This window comes from Schistocerca cancellata, chromosome 6, assembly GCF_023864275.1.
Source record: "Schistocerca cancellata isolate TAMUIC-IGC-003103 chromosome 6, iqSchCanc2.1, whole genome shotgun sequence".
NCBI lineage: Eukaryota > Metazoa > Arthropoda > Insecta > Orthoptera > Acrididae > Schistocerca > Schistocerca cancellata.
The window spans coordinates 89,492,375-89,515,157 of record NC_064631.1 but is presented as its reverse complement, the minus strand read 5'-3'; the positions used below and the strand labels follow the sequence as shown (position 1 = coordinate 89,515,157).

General features: G+C 45.1%; 1 protein-coding gene and 1 long non-coding RNA gene across 2 annotated transcripts in view; one reads left to right on the top strand and one right to left on the bottom strand.

Moving 5' to 3' along the window:
* The window catches only part of LOC126191371 (whirlin-like), a 580,516-nt gene that overhangs the window by 384,964 nt on the left and 172,769 nt on the right, over positions 1 to 22,783 (bottom strand). The gene's annotated exons all lie outside the window — the stretch shown is intronic.
* LOC126191372 (uncharacterized) overlaps positions 1 to 22,783 on the top strand; it is a 162,508-nt gene that overhangs the window by 58,156 nt on the left and 81,569 nt on the right. Inside the window, exon 2 of the long non-coding RNA XR_007538344.1 lies at positions 15,268 to 15,329. This is a non-coding gene — a long non-coding RNA (uncharacterized LOC126191372). The remainder of the gene's footprint in view (positions 1 to 15,267; positions 15,330 to 22,783) is intronic.

The following is a 22,783-nucleotide window of genomic DNA, read 5'->3' as shown; positions in this document are numbered from 1 at the left end:
GTTTCATTGTACACTGAACAAAGTTAGACTTGTGATTATTGCATTTATAGATTTGGCTTTGGCAGCAACGTTGTCTGAAATACATTTCTTGAAATGTGCAAGGTAGCGGGGATAAAATACAGGGAGCGTAAAGCGACCTGCAACTTGTATAGTGACCAGACTGCCGTTATGAAGAGTGGAACGGCATGGAAGGGGACCAATAGTTGAGAAGGCAGTTAGACAGGGTTTTAAACTCTGTCCTCGATGTTATACGACAATGTACATTGAGCGAGCAGTAAAGGTGACCAAGAGAAATTGGGAAGCGATGTAAGTAGAAGGAGATGAAAATTTTGATGTTGCCGACAACATTGTAATTCTATCAGAGGGGGCAAAGGACTTGGAATATCAGTCGAACACAATGGTTGGTTATTAAATGATCAACAATAGCAAAGCCAAGGGTAATAGAATGTAGTCAAATTAATTAGGCGATGGTGAGAGAGTTAGATTACGAGATGACACATTAAAATAGCAGACGACTTTTGCTATTTGGGCATCAAATGATTATAATAAAATAAGAGAAATCAGAGATCGAACGGAAAGATTTAGGTGTTCCTTTTTCCCACGCGCCATTCGCGAGTGGAATACTGGAGAAGTTGTACGAAAATGGTTCGATGAACCGTCTGCCAGGCACTTAAATGTGAATTGCAGAATAACCATGTAGATGTAGATGTAGACGGCTGAAGGAGAGGACTGGAGACCTGCAAGAGGAAGAAAACCATTTCCGAAAAAGGGAATTTCACTTTCATCAAATATAAATTTCGGCGTTTGTGAGTCTCTTCTGAAGGTGTATGTGTGGAGCATATCCTTGTAGCGAAGTGAAACTTGGTCGCTAAACAGTTCCGACAAGAAGAGAACAGATGTTGAAACGTGATGCTATCGTAGAAGCCTGTAGATTGAGTAGATCCAATAACTAATGAGAAGGTACTGAATCGAAGTGGGGAGAAAGGAAATTTATGGTATAACTTGACTGTGAAAGATTGTACTGGTTCAAGAACACACCCTAAAGCTTTGTGGAATAGTCAAATATAAATTTTTTTGCGGGACGGGGGGGGGGGGGGATGATGATATTATTTAGTTTGGGGGGGGGGGGGGGGGGCTCAACTACGCGGTTATCAGCGCCCGTACAAATTTCCAACCGTTGCTCAGCCCAATCTCGTCACTTGCAGGATAGATGATGAAATGATGACAACACAAACACCCTGTCATCTCGAGGCAGGTGAAAATCCCTGACCCCGCCAGGAATCGAACCCGGGACCCCGTACTCACGACGGGAAGGTCGAGGGTAAGCACTATAGAGGGAGACAAAGGGATGAGTATAGTAAGCAAGTTCAAATCGATGTAGGTTGTAGTATTTGTAGTTATGGAGAACTATAAGAGCCTTGCTCAAGATAGCTTAGAGTGGAGTCCTGCATCAAACCAGTCTTTGGACGGAAGACCACAAGAGCGACGTTGCGCTCGTTTCGGTGTGTGACTCTTGTTACCGGTGGGGCAAGTGTTCCGTTTTGAACCCTTGCGGAGCTTGTTGTAAGGGTGTGCGCGGGGACCCAGTGGTCTCCACCGCAGGCCTCGAGCTCTGATGTCGAAACGCAGTCTGCCGCGGCCTCAACTTGTCCCGTCCTGCCTGACCTCGCAGGCCGCTGACTCAGTGCATATACACAGCCCGTGACTCACTCGCACGAAGCTGCGTTTCGCTGTATCACCATCAATTCGAAAGGTTCCGGCAGCAGTCAACACGGTAGCTACAAGTACCGATCTTGTGAAATGCAGCTTGCTCCGTTCGTTCTTGAGAATCGGAAGGCATTTTCGACGCAAGGCCATGCGGTTGCCTTTAGGCTGCGCTCACTGTGGCAATGGTCGTCAGACACCGTCACCAGAGGTGCGTCCGATCTCCTCCGTCTGATTTTGGCAGGATCAAGGAGGTTAGGCTAGAATCTATTATACGTATGAAGTAGGTTTGGTTTTACCCTCTTAGGGTGGGGTGGATTCCACGTCGCCTCTGTGCTTGGATACGAGTGTTGCATAGCGGCTTCGGCTATCAAAGAGACGCCGAATGCATGTGAATGAGCCTTCCTGTCTCGCAAAGAACTTGTCGAGTACTATATACCCTGTCCTCAGCTATCGGAATAACCAGGCCAGTTTTACGAGTATATGACATGACAGGAAAAACGTTCTGTTACTTGCTCGAGATAGTGGTGAGGCCATCCGTTGTGGCTGAGCGGTTCTAGGCGCTTCAGTCCGGAACCATGCTGCTGCTACTGTAAGTAAGCTGTTTATGTTTTCTTATTGGCAACGTTACGTAGCGCTCTGTATGAAAATCACTGGCTGTGCTGTGTGTAGTCTGTGGCCAGTTTGCATTGTTGTCAGCCATTGTAGTGTTAGGCAGCTGGATGTGAACAGCGCGTAGCGTTGCGCAGTTGGAGGTGAGCCGCCAGCAGTGGTGGATGTGGGAAATGAGATGGCGGATTTTTGAGTACAGAATGGATATTATGAACTGCTATGTATATTATGCTTTTTCAACACTATTAAGGTAAATACATTGTTTGTTCTCTATTAAAATCTTTCATTTGCTAACTATGCCTATCAGTAGTTAGTGCCTTCCGTAGTTTGAATCCTTTATTTAGCTGGCAGTAGTGGCGCTCGCTGTATTGCAGTAGTTCGAGTAATGAATGACGTTTCACTACGGTCGCAGGTTCGAATCTTGCCTCGGGCATGGATGTGTATGATGTCCTTACGTTAGTTAGGTTTAAGTAGTTCTGAGTCTAGGGGACTAATGACCTCAGATGTTAAGTGGCTGGCTCGGAGCACTATGGGACTTAACATCTATGGTCATCAGTCCCCTAGAACTTAGAACTACTTAAACCTAACTAACCTAAGGACGTCACACAACACCCAGTCAGATGTTAAGTCTCATAGTGCTTAGAACCATCTGAACAATTTGAATTTTAATTAGTAGTGACCTTCAAAGGCAAGTTATAAACACTCTGTTTCTATGTATTTGTTAGAAAGTTGTGCAGAAGTACGTCAATTAACCTTCAATGGCTGCTGTTTAACACACGAGTGAAAAACGATCATAAACTGTAGCATAAGATACTCTGAAAACCTGAATCACTTAAAAGTGGAAATACATACCGTACACCACTTTTGCTAACCACTTAATATTAACAGAATCACTACGCAACTGGCATAAAACGCCAGTAAGCAGAAGTAATAATGATTTGCAGACAACTAAGGACAACGTACCAGAAAAAACATCCAGTACAGTAGCTGTAATCATATAACATACGCCACACTCTTCACTTGAACTAATTATGCCGGCCGGGGTGGCCGAGCGGTTCTAGGCGCTACGGTCGCAGGTTCGAATCCTGCCTCGGGCACGGGTGTGTGTGCTGTCCTTAGGTTTAAGTAGTTCTAAGTTGTAGGGGACTGATGACCTCAGAAGTCAAGTCCCATAGTGCTTAGAGCCATTTGAACTAATTATTTTTTAAGGTTATAATCAAAGACTAAAATTTCCAGTGAAGATTTTGTCTATTTACGGTTTCGAATAAACCTGCGATTTCAGTCTATAGATTCCGAACTGTAATGCGATTATGATATTTTCATCCTCAGGATGCCTCAATCTCACTCTTTCTTAGACTAAATTTATCAGTTTCTCACGCTCTTTATTTCGTGTCCGAGTACGTTGGTCGATTTTGCCGAAGTAAACAAACTGATTTCAGTTTCACTGGTTGTCGTCCGAAGTCTGTACGTTCGGGAGATAAGATCGGCTATAGTGTGACAGCGCAACTAGTGGCGCACTGATTTGAAAAGATCGGTCGGCCGCCTGCAGCCGATGGCGTTCGTCGGAGGGATCCAGCGATATCGGAGCCACAATAACCGCAGCATGAAAGCAGGTTGTGGGGCGATGTGCAGCAGCAAGAGGAAGTATACCATATGACGCGAGCCACTGTAGCGCTAGTTTCGGGATGCGCGTAAACCGTTTAGCGTTGATTATCACGTTAGTTTAGGTATGGTAAAAACAAATTTTCATTGAGAGTGGCATAAAACAAATAGAAGTGTTACGTTAAGAAGCGACAGCAATAATTTCGAAGCATACAAATTGTAGGGAGTCAGAAACAGCAACATAGTCGAACTGAGCCTGGATGACACATTCAACTTGAATGACGCATTTCATTACTTTTAGTCATTGGCGACTGGTGGCGTCCCAGTCTCTCAGCAACCTATGAGGAGCTGTATGAAGTGGGTGAGAGATGCGAAGAAACATGTTGGCCAACGCAACAGGCGAACACACCGTGTATAGAGGCAGATCAGGACGGCACGAGAAACATGTAGTCTTGCGTTATCTTGTTGAAAGATAACGTCACGGTGATCTCGGAGGTAGGGCACATTCACCGGCCTTAAGGCGTCAGAAGTGTAATGCCTGCTGTTTGAATTAACGACTGTGCAGACCAGAGGTGATCGTGTCGTTTACCCAGTGGCACCCCACATCCATTATGGCAGATGCACGGTTCGAATGAAGATGGCGAATGTTATCTGGCAACATTCGTTCTTCCTCAGAGCCATCACATGCGGATTCTTCCATCGTGATGCTCTACTCAGAAACTCATGTAAAGAGGACGTGGTGCGTCTCCTGTGCGTGGTGTTGACCTTGTTAGCGTAACTCCTCATGCGTCTACTGCCACGTCAAGGGAAGCCGCAACTTTGTCGGACGTGACGATAGTCCGTAGGGCTCTAGACATTGCCACTAGGACTGTTGATATTTTTGAAAAATATCGATACTAAAAAAATACCGTTAGCGGCTCACAATCTATCGAGAAAAAGTATAGATATCTCGACGGAAGAAGTTTCCGTGCAGCGGCCTATAAAAGTATCGGCTGCACACTGTAAATACACTGCCAGTTTTAGAACTGTAAGTGTTGATTTATTATTAGATATGTTTTACATCAACGAGGTAGCGGCCTGGCTAAGATATGAACGAAAAACGATGCATGTTCACGTTTGGCAATAACAACTTCCCTAGTACTGTTAACTGCCTGTAAGTGGCACAGTATGTGTCCGATGGGTCCGTCATTCGGTTTCTTCATATGTCGGATTTGTCCAGAACACTTCATGCCGACTTCCGTGCTTTTTCATTTCTGCAAACACCAGTTACCTAGCAGATGTAGTTCAAAATCACGTGGTGGAGCACAAGTGTTGTAGTTTCTGTTGATAGCGCCGAGCGCCGATTACGTCAGCGTTTCCTCTCACACGTCCACCGCAAAGATCAATCTTGTCATTCAGATTTATGGTCACCATCTCCAGCAATTGTTTTTGAAGAAGGCGAATGTAAAGACAACAGAGTACTCTAGTTGCATTAAAAATTGCCGGCCAGTGTGGCCGAGCGGTTCTAGGCGCTACAGTCTGGAACCGCGCGACCGCTACGGTCGCAGGTTCGAATCCTGCCTCGGGCATGGATGTGTGTGATGTCCTTAGATTAGTTAGGTTTAAGTAGTTCTGATGACCTCAGATGTTAAGTCCCATAGTGCTCAGACCCATTTGAACCATTTTTGCATTAAAAATTGTTTGTTAACGCAACTTGTGTGTTATTTCTTAACATCGGAAATCTTGTTGTTCTATCCGTACCGCCATCCCACAGTGCAATTGGACTTCTTTTGTGCCGCATCTACTTGCTTCAGACAGTCAAAGAGAAAGATTGGAGTGATGAAAGCTCAAAAAGTTGTAAGACTCCTTCCCACAGTGAAAGTAAAATTATGTTCTACTACAATTTCAAAAGAACAACGTCAAATATTTATCGAAAATTGTGAAAGAAATATAATGTAATATACATATATCGGCACTCGATTCGGCCCTTTTGATATCGATATATCGGGGAGTGAGCATCGTCAATATACATTGATATATTATGGAAAAATATCGATATTTTATCAACAGTCTTAATTGTCACACTGTCGGTTTGGGTACCTTTCTGCTTCCTGATTTAAGGAAATTCACATGGCGGTACGATCGTGCACAGCTCAGCGAATGTGTGTCCTCTCGGGCGCTAGTCATGTAGGACCATTGACATCCTATAACCCTACATGGTGTTGAGTGTGGTCCTCTTGTATCCAACAACAGTGTATTCGCATAACATTCGCGTGATGCGACGAACTTCAGCAGCAATATCGCGGAACAATAATTTGCAGTCCTAATAGGTCACGACCCCGCCGCTGTTGAATTTCGACGTACACTGGTAAATGTTTGTCCTTCGTACACGAGGCACAACACGATGTTCTCACTAATAGTCAACCCACTGCGTAATCTTTCTTTACATGCAGAATGTAGATTGCGGTACTTCTGCCTATTTCGTGCAGTTTCGCAAAAATGCTAATCATTTACCAATACAAGCATGTAATGAGCTTGATATCAATTTAACGTTTGCTGCATGCCTTGGTAGCCTCGCCTGCTGCCAGCCTGGCGTCACGTGGTCCGCTGTGGCCAGCCAGCCAACCAGCAGCCGCGGCCGCGGTCGGCTTCTGGGCGCGGCTGTGCGCTCGCTGACCAACTTGCCCGGTCCACTGACCTAGAACGGCCGCCTCTGCCGCCGCCGCCGCAACCTGATCGCCACGGCTGGCGGCGCGCCCCGCCACAAAAAGACGCGGCCTGCCAGGAAGCGATTCTTCACGCCTGCAGCCTCGTTTCTGCTGCGCAGCTGCTTTTTGATCGACTGAAAGGGTGCCTGCGGCTCGTCGCTCCAAAAGCCGTAACAAGTTCTCCTCTTCTCGATTGTAGAACGCTATTTTCTTCCGTGTATCCGTTTCGGCACGCGTGAAACCGGTGACCTCAAAACAATAATATACAATGAAGAGCCAAGGAAACTGGTACATCTGCCTAATATCGTGTAGGGCCCCCGCAAGCACGCAGAAGTGCCGCAACACGACGTGGCATGGACTCGACTAATGTCTGGAGCAGTGCTGGAGGGAATGACAGAACGAATCCTGCAGGGCATAAACCGTAAGAGTACGAGGGGGTGGTGATCTCCTCTTAGCAGCACGTTGCTAGGCATCCCAGATATCCAGAATGAAATTTTCACTCTGCAGCGGAGTGTGCGCTGATATGAAACTTCCTGGCAGATTAAAACTGTGTGCCCGACCGAGACTCGAACTCGGGACCTATGCCTTTCGCGGGCAAGTGCTCTACCATCTGAGCTACCGAAGCGCGACTCACGCCTGGTACTCACAGCTTTACTTCTGCCAGTACCTCGTCTCCTACCTTCCAAACTTTACAGAAGCTCTCCTGCGAACCTTGCAGAACTAGCACTCCTGAAAGAAAGGAGCTTCTGTAAAGTTTGGAAGGTAGGAGACGAGGTACTGGCAGAAGTAAAGCTGTGAGTACCAGGCGTGAGTCGTGCTTCGGTAGCTCAGGTGGTAGAGCACTTGCCCGCGAAAGGCAAAGGTCCCGAGTTCGAGTCTCGGTCGGGCACACAGTTTTAATCTGCCAGGAAGTTTCATATCAGCGCACACTCCGCTGCAGAGTGAAAATTTCATTCTGGAAACATCCCCCAGGCTGTGGCTAAGCCATGTCTCCGCAATATCCTTTCTTTCAGGAGTGCTAGTTCTGCAAGGTTCGCAGGAGAGCTTCTGTAAAGTTTGGAAGGTAGGAGACGAGGTACTGGCAGAAGTAAAGCTGTGAGTACCAGGCGTGAGTCGTGCTTCGGTAGCTCAGATGATAGAGCACTTGCCCGCGAAAGGCAAAGGTCCCGAGTTCGAGTCTCGGTCGGGCACACAGTTTTAATCTACCAGGAAGTTTCATCCCAGATATGCTCAGTAATGTTCATGTCTGGGGACTTAGGTGGCCAGCGGAAGTGTTTAAACTCAGAAGCGTGTTCCTGGAGCCACTCTGTAGCAATTCTGAACGTGTAGAGTGTGGCATTGTCCTGCCGGAATTGACCAAGTCCGTCGGAATGCACAATGTACATGAATGGATGCAAGTGATCAGACACAATGCTTATGTAACTGTCACCTAGGGGGGAGTCGTATTTAGACGTGTCAGAGGACCCATATCACTCCCGCTGCACGCGGCTCACACCATTACAGAGCCTTCACCAACTTGAAGAGTCCCCTGCTGACATGCAGGGTCCATGGATTCATGAGGTTGTCTTCATACCTGTACACCTCCATCCGCTCGACACAATTTGAAACGAGACTCATCGGACCAGGCAACATGTTTTCATTCATCAACAAATGTCGGTGTTACTTTTAAATGACGTTCATGCCCGTTATGCTGGACGGCAGCACATACTACGAACTAAATCGAAGTTTTGGTTGATACTCTATCGACATAGAACGTTTGGTACCGATCTGAGTGTCTTACACCTGGAGGTTTGGGTGTAAGTGCCAAATATGGCATTTGTCAGGAGAATGAAAAAACAAGGTATCTCAGTTTGCACATATCCGATTTGTATCCAGGAAATCCAGATGATACTCTGAAACCACGGAATTATGTTGCACGCTGCATCACCTCAAAAATAGTGACACAAATCAGAAAATAAATGATGTGTTGGCAGAAGAACCGACACCGTATAGCTAGAGGAGGCCGAAATGCACGCGTTTAAGCTCACGCAGGCTGGCGTGAGGTCTGGAACAGGTCAGAGAAATAAGACTAGCCAAACAAGAGTAACTGGTAGAATACTTAACTTTAATCCACAATTGGTGAACATCGCTCTTGTTGATACATTATATAATCTCAATATAAACTGGTCATGGCGCCTTGCTAGGTCGTAGCAAATGACGTAGCTGAAGGCTATGCTAACTATCGTCTCGGCAAATGAGAGCGTAGTTGTCAGTGTCGCATCGCTAGCAAAGTCGTCTGTACAACTGGGGCGAGTGCTAGGATCTGTCTCTAGACCTTCCGTGTGGCGGCGCTCGGTCTGCAATCACTGACAGTGGCGACACGCGGGTCCGTCGTATACTAGCGGACCGCGGCCTATTTAAAGGCTACCACCTAGCAAGTGTGGTGTCTGGCGGTGACACCACAATAAAGCCTTTATTAAGATTTTTCTATGCGCCACATCAGGAAACTCACTGATCCTAAGTGCGAAAAAGAAACGTCTTTACAAGTTGATTCTTGCAGAGAAGGTAACAGCAACCAGCCGCTCTTAATAAGGCTATTTATTTACATATATAGCTCCGATACCAGTTTTGAAACGACAGGTTCATCTTCAGATAGCTCTTCAAGTTTTGTTTATATTAGATGCTGGAAAAAAGCTAATAACTATTACTTTCCAAGAACTATTATAAAAAAGGACTGCAGTCTGAAGACGCTCTAGTCGGTTCAAAACCTCAAACGGCGCTCTTTATGTAAATAAATCGTATTAAAGCCATGACTAATTCCTGTTTTCTTTTTTGCAAAAATCAACTTGCGTTTTATCCACAGCCACGATCTCAAAAATGTCAGTTTACGACAAAACAGGAGGAAGGAAGTTTTTATTTCAACTGCAATTAACACTGAGGCACTATTTTTTGTTTGTGATAGTAGAAGTATGGAAATGCATCATTAGGTTTTTCAGTAGTAGTGCTCTAGTCAACAGGAAATACTTGCGACATACTTTGAATTTTGGATCTACGGAGAAAAGAACAACATGGCACAAAGACCAAGTGCCATCTACTGACGCATGTTTGAAAGGCGTTCTTCACGATTTGGCGCGTGGGACATTCAATAGAGTACCGAGAACAGAATGGCATTGAAAACGCGTTTTGTGACGAAATGGCACTAGGAATGTCTTCCACTCTCCAATGTCGTCACATCTTGCATATCGTTGAATATTCATCGAATAGTTAGTGTATCAAATGCACTTTAATCGCCCGCATCTCGTGGTCGTGCGGTAGCGTTCTAGCTTCCCACGCCCGAGTACCCGGGTTCGATTCCCGGCGGGGTCAGGGATTTTCTCTGCCTCGTGATGGCTGGGTGTTGTGTGCTGCCCTTAGGTTAGTTAGGTTTAAGTAGTTCTAAGTTCTAGGGGACTGATGACCATAGATGTTAAGTCCCATAGTGCTCGGAGCCATTTGAACCATTTTTTTGCACTTTAATCCATTATGATGTTATATCATGTTCACGTACTACACTTCTCACAGTAGTAACTGTTGCATTATGTGTTTGTAAATATTTTAAGAGAAACGCTGAGAGCATTTCTGATTTTATACCGAACATGTTTTATGTCGCATATGATAAGCAAATAGTTGCACTTTCATGGGAAAATTCCAGTGGATGAAATGTTGTAGAACAGTCTTCATGTCGCCATATGGCAGCTTTAGGTAATTACGTTAAGTTACCTCTGATTATTCCAGTTGAGTTTACATAAACCGACTGAAACAGCTGTGCCGGCCGGTTTGGCCGAGCGGTTCTAGGCGCTACAGTCTGGAACCGCGCGACCGCTACGGTCGCAAGTTCGGTTCCTGCCCCGGGTATGGATGTGTGTGGTGTCCTTAGGTTAGTTGGGTTTAAGTAGTTCTAAGTTCTAGGGGACTGATGACCTCAGATGTTAAGTTCCTTAGTGCTCAGAGCCATTTGAACAATTTTTTTGAAACAGCTGTGGGTACGACGGAAGTAGAATGGGGATGTACGGAAAATAAGAAAGACTGACATGTCACTGTTTTTAGCTCTTGCACATGTCAAAAACTCATCTAATGTTTGCGTATTCAAGCCAATTTAGTGGCATTCTTTTGCGTTTGGTTAATAATAATGGCTTAAACAATAATTATTGTAAAGCGCAAATAGATGGAAACCGTATTATTAACGCTGATCTTTAACTTTTAATTACAGAGTAATTATTACTGCGGCCGCCCATAGATGTCCGCATGGATGCAAGGTTTTAAACGCAAAGTAAATGTTACTGCGGATATCCACATTTGCTCGGACTCTAGCTGTAACTTTGTCTTGGTCCGCGGCAGTGCATTTAGCTGGGAACATACTGCTTTCTGTTAGCTGTTCTGTGTTCTCTTCAGCACGCAGGCAATCACGCGACATCGCCTCCGGCGCGTAGCCCCATCTGTGCCGGTTCCGTCTGCACTTGGACACTGCTACGCAGGCACCGAACTTGCTTCCAGTTGGCCCAGGCCTCTGGATGGTTTGGTGTCAGCCTTTCATTGGACAATAGCCAATCTTGCTTGCTCACCCTCTTGACTGTGCAGTAGAGGATGATTTTTCGAGTTGTAGACACTTGTGAGAAGCGACACTTATGAGAAACTGGAGTGTGGCGACACTTGTGAAAAATACAGGATGCTGAGGGACCGGCACACGGTGTGACTGAGCGCTCGGCTCGTGCCGGTCCGGGCAGCTGCCGAGGGACATTCACACTCCTCCGGTGCAGCCAGGTTACGTTATTTCAGAATTTTTTTGGGCAAGGAACAGTAGCCTTAGTCAAATTAGAAATCGGAGCTTATTTTTCCTCCACGATATCATGTCAACCATTAGTTGCAGCACAGTTATGCGTAAGACCTTTCTTCATTGGAATTTTTGTTCTGGTTAATCTTACATAGGGCATAATTTTCGCTCAACCTCATACTTACCGATGTATTTTACAGAAACTATAGAAACCGAAAATGTTTCGATCTTTCAACTCCTCACCCAAAATTTGATATGCTAGGAGTGGCAACCTTTTACCACATACTAAGAGGAACCAACTAAAGAATTTGGTTCGCGGTAGAAACTTTTTCTTTAATTATTTCGAAATAAACCTCAATTTTCCCGTACCACGCACGGAAGTGTACTGAGGTCTAATGTAAGTCCTGCTAGCAATTAGCGTTAAGAAATGCAATTTATTTATAGAAACGTATTCATCGTCCACTCAGACATTGTTTCTAAAATTCTCTACACAAAAATGCTGATTGTGATTGTTAGAAAAGCTATGACTTTTCAGACTTCGTTAGTGAATCTTTTACGATTTGCAAGAGACATTTAGCCGGCTTTGTGTCTTTTCCAGGGAACACCACGAGGAGGCAGTCTCTCTTCGTCTCGCATCATATTTATTTACAATATTTACAGGATGATTATTTATTTACAATTTTTACAATTGGGCGATCGGCGTGAACTGAACCCCTTTTCAATATTTACAAGTGTTGCTGTAGCTTCAGCCATTTCCTTTTCACTGTAATTTTTGTGCATAGGCTACGCAAGTAAGCAATGATTTTATAGTGCCGTCAACTTGGAGTCTTGTAAGGGCCTTAGAAACTATCTCATCAGTCTTAATTGCGGACTTCTTTCTTCTTTTCCAACCTAGATTTAAAATTAGTCGGTCAAATTGGTGCCCATGATATTCTGCGTCTTCTCTGAGAATTTTCACCAAGGAGTAAAAATCTGGATGAACCTTCGAAATTAACGTATTTATCCTACGATTCCATCCTTCTGAAACATTGTTGGTGCGGTGACGCCTTCCTGCGCAGTTTCATATACCTCTTGGCATGTCTTCATTATCCAGCCATTGTTTAACAAAATAGTCGTAAAAATCCTGCAGTTTTTCATTATATGGCGTGCTCTCCTGAATGCATAGCCACCCATCATCTAACATGTCCAGGGGAATGTAACCTAAAGCGGAACACAATCTTATGTGAAAACGAATTACATCGTTTTCCTTGTAGGCAGCAACAAGGCCGCAATTCTGCACTTGCCTCCACAAGCACTGATTGAAATGGTAGTTGCTGCCATTAATCTTTGCATCAGGAAACAAATGTGTTACTGACTGGATGATTGCAGCTTCAAAATCCACCATGATAGCTATAGGATTCCATTCAGGTACGTTGCTCTTACAGCTGTTAAAAAGCGATGGTACGTTTCTCGCTTTTTACTGGATAGCAAGGCGTACACGGTTGGAACTGTGTTTGTTTCCTCCTCAGAACTAGAAATATCGGCATGAACAATAAATAACTGTCCAAACTGCTTGCTGGAGCTTTTGAACGTTTCATCGACAAAGAAAGAATTGCAGTCTGTTAAACAGGATTTTTCCCCTTTCGCTGGCGAACACCAATATCCTAACATTTGGTCCTCTATCGTCATCTGCAAGTAAAAATTTGCTCCCAGCATTCATTAGCATCTGATGTTCTTGCAGAAATATTCCTGCAGCATCGGTCGGATCTTTTGTAGATCCCATGTTTTTTGCCTGATGCGTTGCAGCGATCGTTTTGCACTCCTGTGTGACGGCAGTGATGTGACGATGCAGTACTGAACTGCGGTGTGCTACCTGTTTGGTGTCCCCGTAGACTGCCCGCTACCTGTTACGCCGGGTCTCCTCACAAATGTCGCTCCTCACAACTGTCGCTCCTCACAAGTGTCGCAACCCCGATTTTTCAAATGTTAATTCTTTCTCTTTCTCTCTCCTCCCCTCCTCTCCCCTCTTGAGTGCTTCTTGACCTCATACGACTGGACGAGCTATTCTGGAAACACAGTAAAGCTTCTCCAAGGTGTGAATGGGAGACAGTTCGTGATGAGACGACTTTTTTCAGTAGGTGCTACATTGTTAGTTTCAGAATACCAAGACTGGCTTCACGGAGATGATCATATTCTGGTGCTTGTAGAACAGGGTTAATTGACCAGTTCTCTCTGTCTGCGGTCGTGCTCTCCTAGTTGCTATGTTAATTAAGCAAGGTACGTAAGAGCTGTGAAATGTCCCAGCAAGATTACTTCCCTTGTGATCTAAAGGCGCCGTTGACCTCCTTGGTCTTCAAATGGAGTGTATAAGTCAGTGTCCTGACGTTTTATTGCAGCTGAGTCTTCTTATTGTAAGCGGACAGTGCTTCGCTTAGTTGCACTCGATAGTCTGCATAAATGGAATTTAGAGTATCTAGGAGCCACATGGGATCAAGTCCATGAGAACTTTAATGGCATAAATTTGGCCAGGAAGTAAAAGAAGTGGACGCGAATATTTCCTGATTACTGTGTTGCGTTATGGTGTTCGTTTAAAACACAACTAAGCGTGTGTGTTATAAACGGAGACTGGAAGGTTAGGCACTATAAATAGTTAATATACGTAGGCAAAAAGGCAATAGAAATACCTTAAATAGGGAGTAAAAGGCAATACAGAAAAATCTTACGTTATGCAGATTTACTTACTAGGTTGCACTATTCAGACTGTAACAAAATTAGCATATTTCCATTAACATCGTATTGTATTATATTTTAAAGTAAATTTAAAGTTTTGAACAAAATGCTGATTGTACTTGACAGAAAAATGAATCTATCTTGAATGCCTATTCATTACATTTCTTATCGGCTTATTTATTGCACATGACAAACAAATGCTGTTTTAAATTTTCTGGAGTCAGCTTGAGTCAGATAATACATAATTCATCAGTTACACGTTTAAGTGGAGCAAAACTAAAAAATTGAAATATTCTAGGGTTCGTATCTACAGCAACACAATTGTCACCGTCTGTTGAATTTTTGATATCTTTCTAAGTTTGTCAAGATCAGGTTTTCTCAATACACCAACCCTAATTAATGAACGCCATTTCCATTGCACACTCCCCAATTTTTGCACGGCACCATTCATATTTTTATTAATTTCGGTAAAGGCTGCCATGTTTCTCGAAGCTGAAAAGTCATTTGTAGCGGGAACCGGAACTCTGCCGCAATAAAAGTTAACTCATTTCTCAGTTTCTAAAATTCGAGAAGTTTCTTCGCTGCTTAATTGAAGATGCTTCATCCTCTAACGCGATGACCACCTTATACTCGTGAAATCTGGATCGTGGTAAACTGCTGCTGAAATTCATGTCCTACATCTCGTTATGATAGACTCAGGTAGCCGAGGTGTATCTGGTGCAACATCATCTGCATCCTTGACGGACCTTCTACAAAGACCTTATTTATAAATGGAAATTGTTTGTCGACGTCCGCAAACGAGTTTCAGATCTCTTCTGAGCCACTACCAAAACCATGTGCTACAGACATTTTATTCATATTATTGAGTGGATAACCTTCAATTCTGTAAGATGTAAGTTTTCTGTCACCTGTAAAATTGTTGTCATATGCTAAAGTACCTCAAAACTGACCAACTAATTTATATAAAAACCTAATTTTATTCTTTGTATAACTATCGCAAAATCATCTCTGCGGGAAGGTATACTTAGAATGTGTTATTCACTTTCTATTAAGATACAACGCAAAGCCTCAGAGGGACATATAGCAATTCAGTTTGGCAGGATACTCTCAAGCGATCACCAGTGCAACAATAACTTAAAGTTGTTTCATCTTTTTCTTTCGCAGACTTCCACTGGCACCGCGAGTAGCCGTGTTGCTTCACGTTTGACATCCAACAACAAAAGACTGTAAGTATATAATAATTTTTCTGTAATAATAAGCTGACTGTGAAATTTGTTCTGTTTCTTCAAAAACCCTGGACAATTTTTACGGGCGTCTGGAAGTTGTAAGTACAGAAATGAAATGAGCGTAGGGCATCGTTGGCCGGGAAGCTCCGTCCGGGGAAATTCGGCCGCCAAGTGCAAGTCTTGTTTCAGTCGATGCCACACTGGGCGGCTTGAAGAGGATGAAATGATGATGAGGACAACACAACACCCAGCCCCCGAGCGGAGAAAATCTCCAACCCGGCTAGGAATCGAACCCGGGCCCGCTTGCATGAGAAGCGATCACGTTACCACCCAGCTAAGCAAGCGGACGGAAGTACGGAAATCTAGCAGGGCGACCTGACGGGAACAAAAAAGCGGTGTCAGCTGTTAGAAATTTCATTAGAAATTCTAGGAAGACATTCATTATACACGTGGCTTCTCTTTGGACAGGTGCTGTCTGCAGAAAATCAGTATGGGATATATAGGTCAGCCATGATGCAAAAGTCTTGGGTATTTCCAAAGGTGTCACAAAATAAACTGACACCAGGATACTCTCTTAAAATTTACTGAGTCTCCGCATTGCAACAGTAATTTGTTTCGGAACATGAGACATCATGTAAATTCATAATTTACATTTTAATAATAACAGGCGCTCGTGTTGGAGATAACATACTGTATGAAAAACACAACAAACCAGGGAAGTAGTGCCGCTCAGGAAAGATATCGTATTGAATGATTCCAAAAACTAATTCAGAATGTTTAATAATTAACATGTTCCAATATTTGACAATTCTTGAATGGAACATGAAAAAGTATGTGCTTGTGTACGTGTACGTGTGTGTGTGTGTGTGTGTGTGTGTGTGTGTGTGTGTGTGTGTGTTTGTTTGTAAGTACCTTCCATCACACATCGCGAGGTGGCTTGGGGAGTGTACATATAGATGCAGATATCTTGGCACCGTCCCCGAATCCTTGAGAGAAATTTTTTTGTCACACGCCCGATACTTAGATCTTGTCTTACCTTGTTAGAGATGTTCGAAACTTTCATCATACAAAACGGGATATAAATGTTGTCTCTGCATCATTACGTTCTAAATTTCGCCAAGTAACTCCCTGCGACGGTTCAGTCACTAGTTAGGGTCACGTCTGCGTTCTGTTGAGAGAGAGAGAGAGAGAGAGAGAGAGAGAGGATGGGGGGGGGAGAGGGGGGGCGGGGTGGGTGCGGAAGGGTGAAACACGGTGCCAGAACGTGGCTTGCCTCGTTCAAATATCACTAAGAGAGCCGCTGAGAGTAACGTTCCTCTCCGCCAGAGTGATCACTATCAACTGTGTGTCATATCCTCGAACTATGAGACGTTACGGAGAAATCTAGAATTTAACCGAGACATTTGCGCGAAGTCTGGTAATTGGGAACAGTACGCCACAACTTCTCCTTCCTTTTCCGCTCATATTCTGTCGGCGAATTCGCCTTACGCCACCATAGTTTGTATCGGCTGCCTCGAAGTGGAACGCCGTCGCAGAAGCGTGCGTCATTAGTCTCAGCTGCGATTGCTGACAACTTCTCGCTCCGTTTTTCTTTTGTCGCGTTTATTCTTCCCGTCTGGACATTGTTTAAATCCTGTAGCTGCCTCTATTTCTCGTCTTCTAGTGTATCCTTCGTCTGCTTTGGGCATCTCCGTGAGGACTGCGCCTCATCTGTCGCTGACTATCGTTAGCACCAGCTGGGCTCTCGAGCGCAGATGGAGAAACTGGTGAGGTCGTGAAACCGATGCCCTCATTTGCCAACACGGTGTTCAGCTCGACCCGCAAGAGCCGTCGCAAGTCTAGTGACGCCACTAGGCAGTGTCTACGCTTGTTTTCAATAGTATTATTTAATCTTTTCGTTGTTGGAAAAGACGATGGTGCTTTAACATCTTGTTGTCGATGAGAGAATTACAGAAAGGTTGTCAGGATTTACGTCCCGTGGACGGCATTGGAGAAGGAAATCAAATTCCGGTTGGGGGCGACGGGAAACTTACCAAAAAAAAAAAATCCCTGTATTTGGTTTAAGTGATTTAGAGAAATCACAGAAAAGCTCAATTTCGATGATCGGGACCGGGATTTGATCAGCGGTCTTTAGTGAATGAATACCAGAGAGCGTCTCTACATCTACTCTTTGTAGATGACAGTCAGTGGGTGGCAGAGGGAACTTCACAACGTACCATTGGATTTGTCCGTTCCATTGGTGAGTGGAGCACGGGAAGAATGATTGCTTAGATACCTCTCCGTGAGGTGTAATAATGTAATCTTGCCGTCACTAGTCCTACGGGAACGATTCGTGGCGTTCTAAAATATTCCTAGATTTGTCACTTAATGCAGGTTCTCAAAATATTGTTTCGTAGCATTTTGTGGTATAGCTACCGTCTGTCTTCAAGTGTGCCAGTTCAGGTTTTTCAGTATATCCAGGACGCTCTCCTGTTGGTGCAACAAACTTGCGAGCTTTCCTTCATCCTTTCTCTGCGTAAGCTTAATAACCCTCTCACGAGGAAACATAACCAACTCGACCTCATATTTTAAGGAGAAAAAAGATAACTTTCGGATATCAACCCCGAGCAGTGGATCCCGAGTGAAAATTTGGGTCATAATTCTGATATTGTGCAGTTATGACCTTGTGGCAGTACAGCTTTTAAACTTTCGCCTGCAACGGTTGTTTGTCCCTCCCTCGGCGCCACAGCAGCCACCTAATGCCTGAGCGCGAAGCGCTGTACAGTGGAGTTACGAAGAGGTTTGCGAAACTGTTTTCACATGGCTAACTTGCCTTGTACACTGTGTGAAAGGGCGCGGTTTCCAACCTGTAGCTGCTGCCAGACATTTCTTTACTTTGAACGTTATGTTTTGATTCACAAATGCAGTGTAAATGAATGAACGAATTAGTACATAATTAAAGAAGTAGCGTCGCTGTTGTGCATTGTTTTACTTCGATCTTCAAATGGTTCAAATGGCTCTAAGCGCTATGCAATGATATTTGCTCCTCTCTGGTTACTGTATTATCTACAGTACTTTGATCTTATTCAGGTGCTGCCTTTGATGTACGTAATGATGCCATTTGACAAATTCACGCAGTCCATATTTTTCACCATTTAGTTTAGCTTCCCTGTTCGGGTACTACAAAATTTCGCGATCGAATGCGTTTTCTGGTGCATAGCGTTGCTGGATTCTGACGCTCAGGTTCCTCCCAGCGATTATTTCTGGCACTGGAAGGTCTGAAACGAAAATCTCACTCTTGTGACGCCAAAAAATGAACGGAGATACTGAGATAGTGACGTACAAGTCGTGGAGCTGGCTTGCAGCAGCCTGTGAGCCTTATAACATTTGCATGCTGACTTTGCCTTAAGCTATTTTAGGCCCCGAGCATTAAATGTTAGGTACCATCCCTCACAACTTTCTTCTCGCTGTGAAAACTTCTGGCGCTTTAAACGATCATCACCAGATGGACTTTCTTTAGTTCAAGGCGTCACAATCAACCAGTGACCTACCCAAGCTAGGAGCAAACTGTTACCAATATCGAGCACAAGTATCCTGCTTTCAATAACGTCTGGATTGCCACAATGTGAAGGAAACAGCGTTTTGCAAGAATTTCAGAACTTGACACAGAAACCATTAACTAGCTAATACGAAATTGCAATTAATGCTTCCTTTATGACATCTTCTCCACCTGCAGAGAGTCGCTGTATCGTGTACACGAGTGTATTTCGAAGCACCATCCGGAGCCAGTTGTTGTCTTCTTACATTGATGAAATATTTTAGTCGTGCACTGCTATCGCTATAAAGAGCATGACACAGGGTACTTTCTTTGACACTATGTTTTACTTCCATGTTATTCTACACTCCTGGAAATGGAAACAAGAACACTTTGACACCGGTGTGTCAGACCCACCATACTTGCTCCGGACACTGCGAGAGGGCTGTACAAGCAATGATCACACGCACGGCACAGCGGACACACCAGGAACCGCGGTGTTGGCCGTCGAATGGCTCTAGCTGCGCAGCATTTGTGCACCGCCGCCGTCAGTGTCAGCCAGTTTGCCGTGGCATACGGAGCTCCATCGCAGTCTTTAACACTGGTATCATGCCGCGACAGCGTGGACGTGAACCGTATGTGCAGTTGACGGACTTTGAGCGAGGGCGTATAGTGGGCATGCGGGAGGCCGGGTGGACGTACCGCCGAATTGCTCAACACGTGGGGCGTGAGGTCTCCACAATACATCGATGTTGTCGCCAGTGGTCGGCGGAAGGTGCACGTGCCCGTCGACCTGGGACCGGACCGCAGCGACGCACGGATGCACGCCAAGACCGTAGGATCCTACGCAGTGCCGTCGGGGACCGCACCGCCACTTCCCAGCAAATTAGGGACACTGTTGCTCCTGGGGTATCGGCGAGGACCACTCGCAACCGTCTCCATGAAGCTGGGCTACGGTCCCGCACACCGTTAGGCCGTCTTCCGCTCACGCCCCAACATCGTGCAGCCCGCCTCCAGTGGTGTCGCGACAGGCGTGAATGGAGGGACGAGTGGAGACGTGTCGTCTTCAGCGATGAGAGTCGCTTCTGCCTTGGTGCCAATGATGGTCGTATGCGTGTTTGGCGCCGTGCAGGTGAGCGCCACAATCAGGACTGCATACGACCGAGGCACACAGGGCCAACACCCGGCATCATGGTGTGGGGAGCGATCTCCTACACTGGCCGTACACCACTGGTGATCGTCGAGGGGACACTGAATAGTGCACGGTACATCCAAACCGTCATCGAACCCATCGTTCTACCATTCCTAGACCGACAAGGGAACTTGCTGTTCCAACAGGACAATGCACGTCCGCATGTATCCCGTGCCACCCAACGTGCTCTAGAAGGTGTAAGTCAACTACCCTGGCCAGCAAGATCTCCGGATCTGTCCCCCATTGAGCATGTTTGGGACTGGATGAAGCGTCGTCTCACGCGGTCTGCACGTCCAGCACGAACGCTGGTCCAACTGAGGCGCCAGGTGGAAATGGCATGGCAAGCCGTTCCACAGGACTACATCCAGCATGTCTACGATCGTCTCCATGGGAGAATAGCAGCCTGCATTGCTGCGAAAGGTGGATATACACTGTACTAGTGCCGACATTGTGCATGCTCTGTTGCCTGTGTCTATGTGCCTGTGGTTCTGTCAGTGTGATCATGTGATGTATCTGACCCCAGGAATGTGTCAATAAAGTTTCCTCTTCCTGGGACAATGAATTCACGGTGTTCTTATTTCAATTTCCAGGAGTGTAGAAATTTTGTCTGCGTCATCTCGTATCCTCCTATAGTCACTCAGCGACGACAACTCACGGTGCACTACAGCTTCATCAGCAAACAGCCGCAGATTGCTGCCCACACTGTCTGCCAGATCATTTATGCATGTAGAAAACAACAGGTATCCTTGGGCACTCTTCACGATACCCTTGTTTCTGATGAACACTCGCCGTCGAGGACAACATACTGAGATCTGAGACTTACCAAATCCTCGAGCCAATCGCATATCTGAGAGTGTTTCCGTATGCTTAACACTCGGCAGTGCGGTATCATTTAAAATGCTTTATGGAAATCTAGGAACATCGAATCCGCCGGTTGTCCTTCACCCATAGTTCGCAGGATATCATGTGAGAAAAGGGCAAGCTCAGTTTCGCACGAGCGATGTTTTCTAAAACCATCCTGCTTTGTGAACAGTAGATTTTCCCTCCCAAGGAAATTTATTATATTGGAACTGAGATTATGGAAATTTGTGATAAGATCTTATGGGACCAAACTGCTGAGGTCATCGGTCCCTAAGCTTACACACTGCGTAATCTAACTTAAGGGGAGGTTTACAATTTTTTGGTTAAAAAAATCGATAGTTTTAAATTGCATTTTTGGATCCATGAAAATGTTTACAGTCCACCCCTGAAACGGTTACGGAACAAATGTTTCTTATTCACGGTTGAACAAAAAAATGCACCTGCCTGAAATCGGCCTTTTTCACGCACCAGATTTTTTCGGGAATTTCTACTTCGTTGCCGCGAAAAATTATTGTATGTGCTTGCTCAAGGATCTAGTGATCAAGGAGATTACGACGTACTACGGCTTGGTAATCCGACGGCATTCCAATTCGGTGGAACGCAACTGTTCGACGGATGATCACCCACAAGACCAAAATTGTCCGGCTGGGGAAACTAGTTGGTGCAAGTGGCGCATTGCAGAGGCTACCGGACATCTGGACGAATATCAACACGACCAGCCGCTCTCCAAAGAAGTTCAAAAAGTGATTCATCCGATCTGCTGCTTCTGCTGCTTGGGAGGAAACATACAAAATTCAAATGAAAGTATGAACGTGTGTGTTTGGAAGTTAGCCCCCAAGCATTTACATTCTAGATCAAAGACTGCGACTTTCCTGGCAGTGAGCAGCTTCAACGAAGGGTATTCAGCAATTCTGAAGACCATGGCAACGATGGACGTCACCCTGCGACTCTATTCGATGCAGTTCGCCAAGCATTCGGATGACCACCGGATTCAAGCGGCCGAAAACCTCTTGTCACCGGCCTCTGCAGGAGCTCAGGATGGCCCAGATCTAGCAAAACACCCTCTATGAGGAAGAGGAAGGACTAGTTTATGGACCCGGAATAGCAGATTGAACATAGTTGCATAATCTTGCTTTTAATTCAAATCTACTGAACCGATTGGCATGATTCTCTGTTTCCGACGAAGCTAACTAAATTGTCTAGGAGTTGTACCACTTTTATTCCGATCCAATCCATCAACAATAAATATTTTTACGCGGCCGACGAAGTCGAAAAATCCATGAAAAACCCCATTTTGTTTCAAATGGCCGGCATTTTGTTTCCTATGGCCCAAAGAACTTAAGCAAGGTGCAACTCCTAAAAAATCTTATATACTTCGCTAACGTCAACTCAATTTTGATTTCAGACCAGCCGGCTGACCTGTAACATACCGCGCATGGAGGTCTACACCGAAATTTTGTTTCGTTCCGACGGCACTTTCGCCTTTGCTCTTCGACATTTCGGGTCAAAAAAATTCTAGTTTGTAGAGGAAATATCAATAATCATTTAGGCCAAATTTGACATTGATATCTATGACACACCCCGGGAAAAAAATTCTCAATGAACGTGCTTTTTCAGGGCCAAAGATATTAAACCTCCCCTTAAACTAACGCTAAGGATAACACACACCCATGCCCGAGGGTGGACACGAACCTCCGACGGGGGGAGCCGCGCGGACCGTGACAAGGCGCCTCAGACCACAGCAAACCGATGTTAAGGATAGTAGTCTGTAATCTTGCGGGTCCGTTCCTTTACCTTTCTTATATACAGAATGAACAGAATGAACAGTCTAATGAGTACACAGTATGGTTTGAGAGTAAATCGGAGAAAGACGAAGGTAATGAGAAG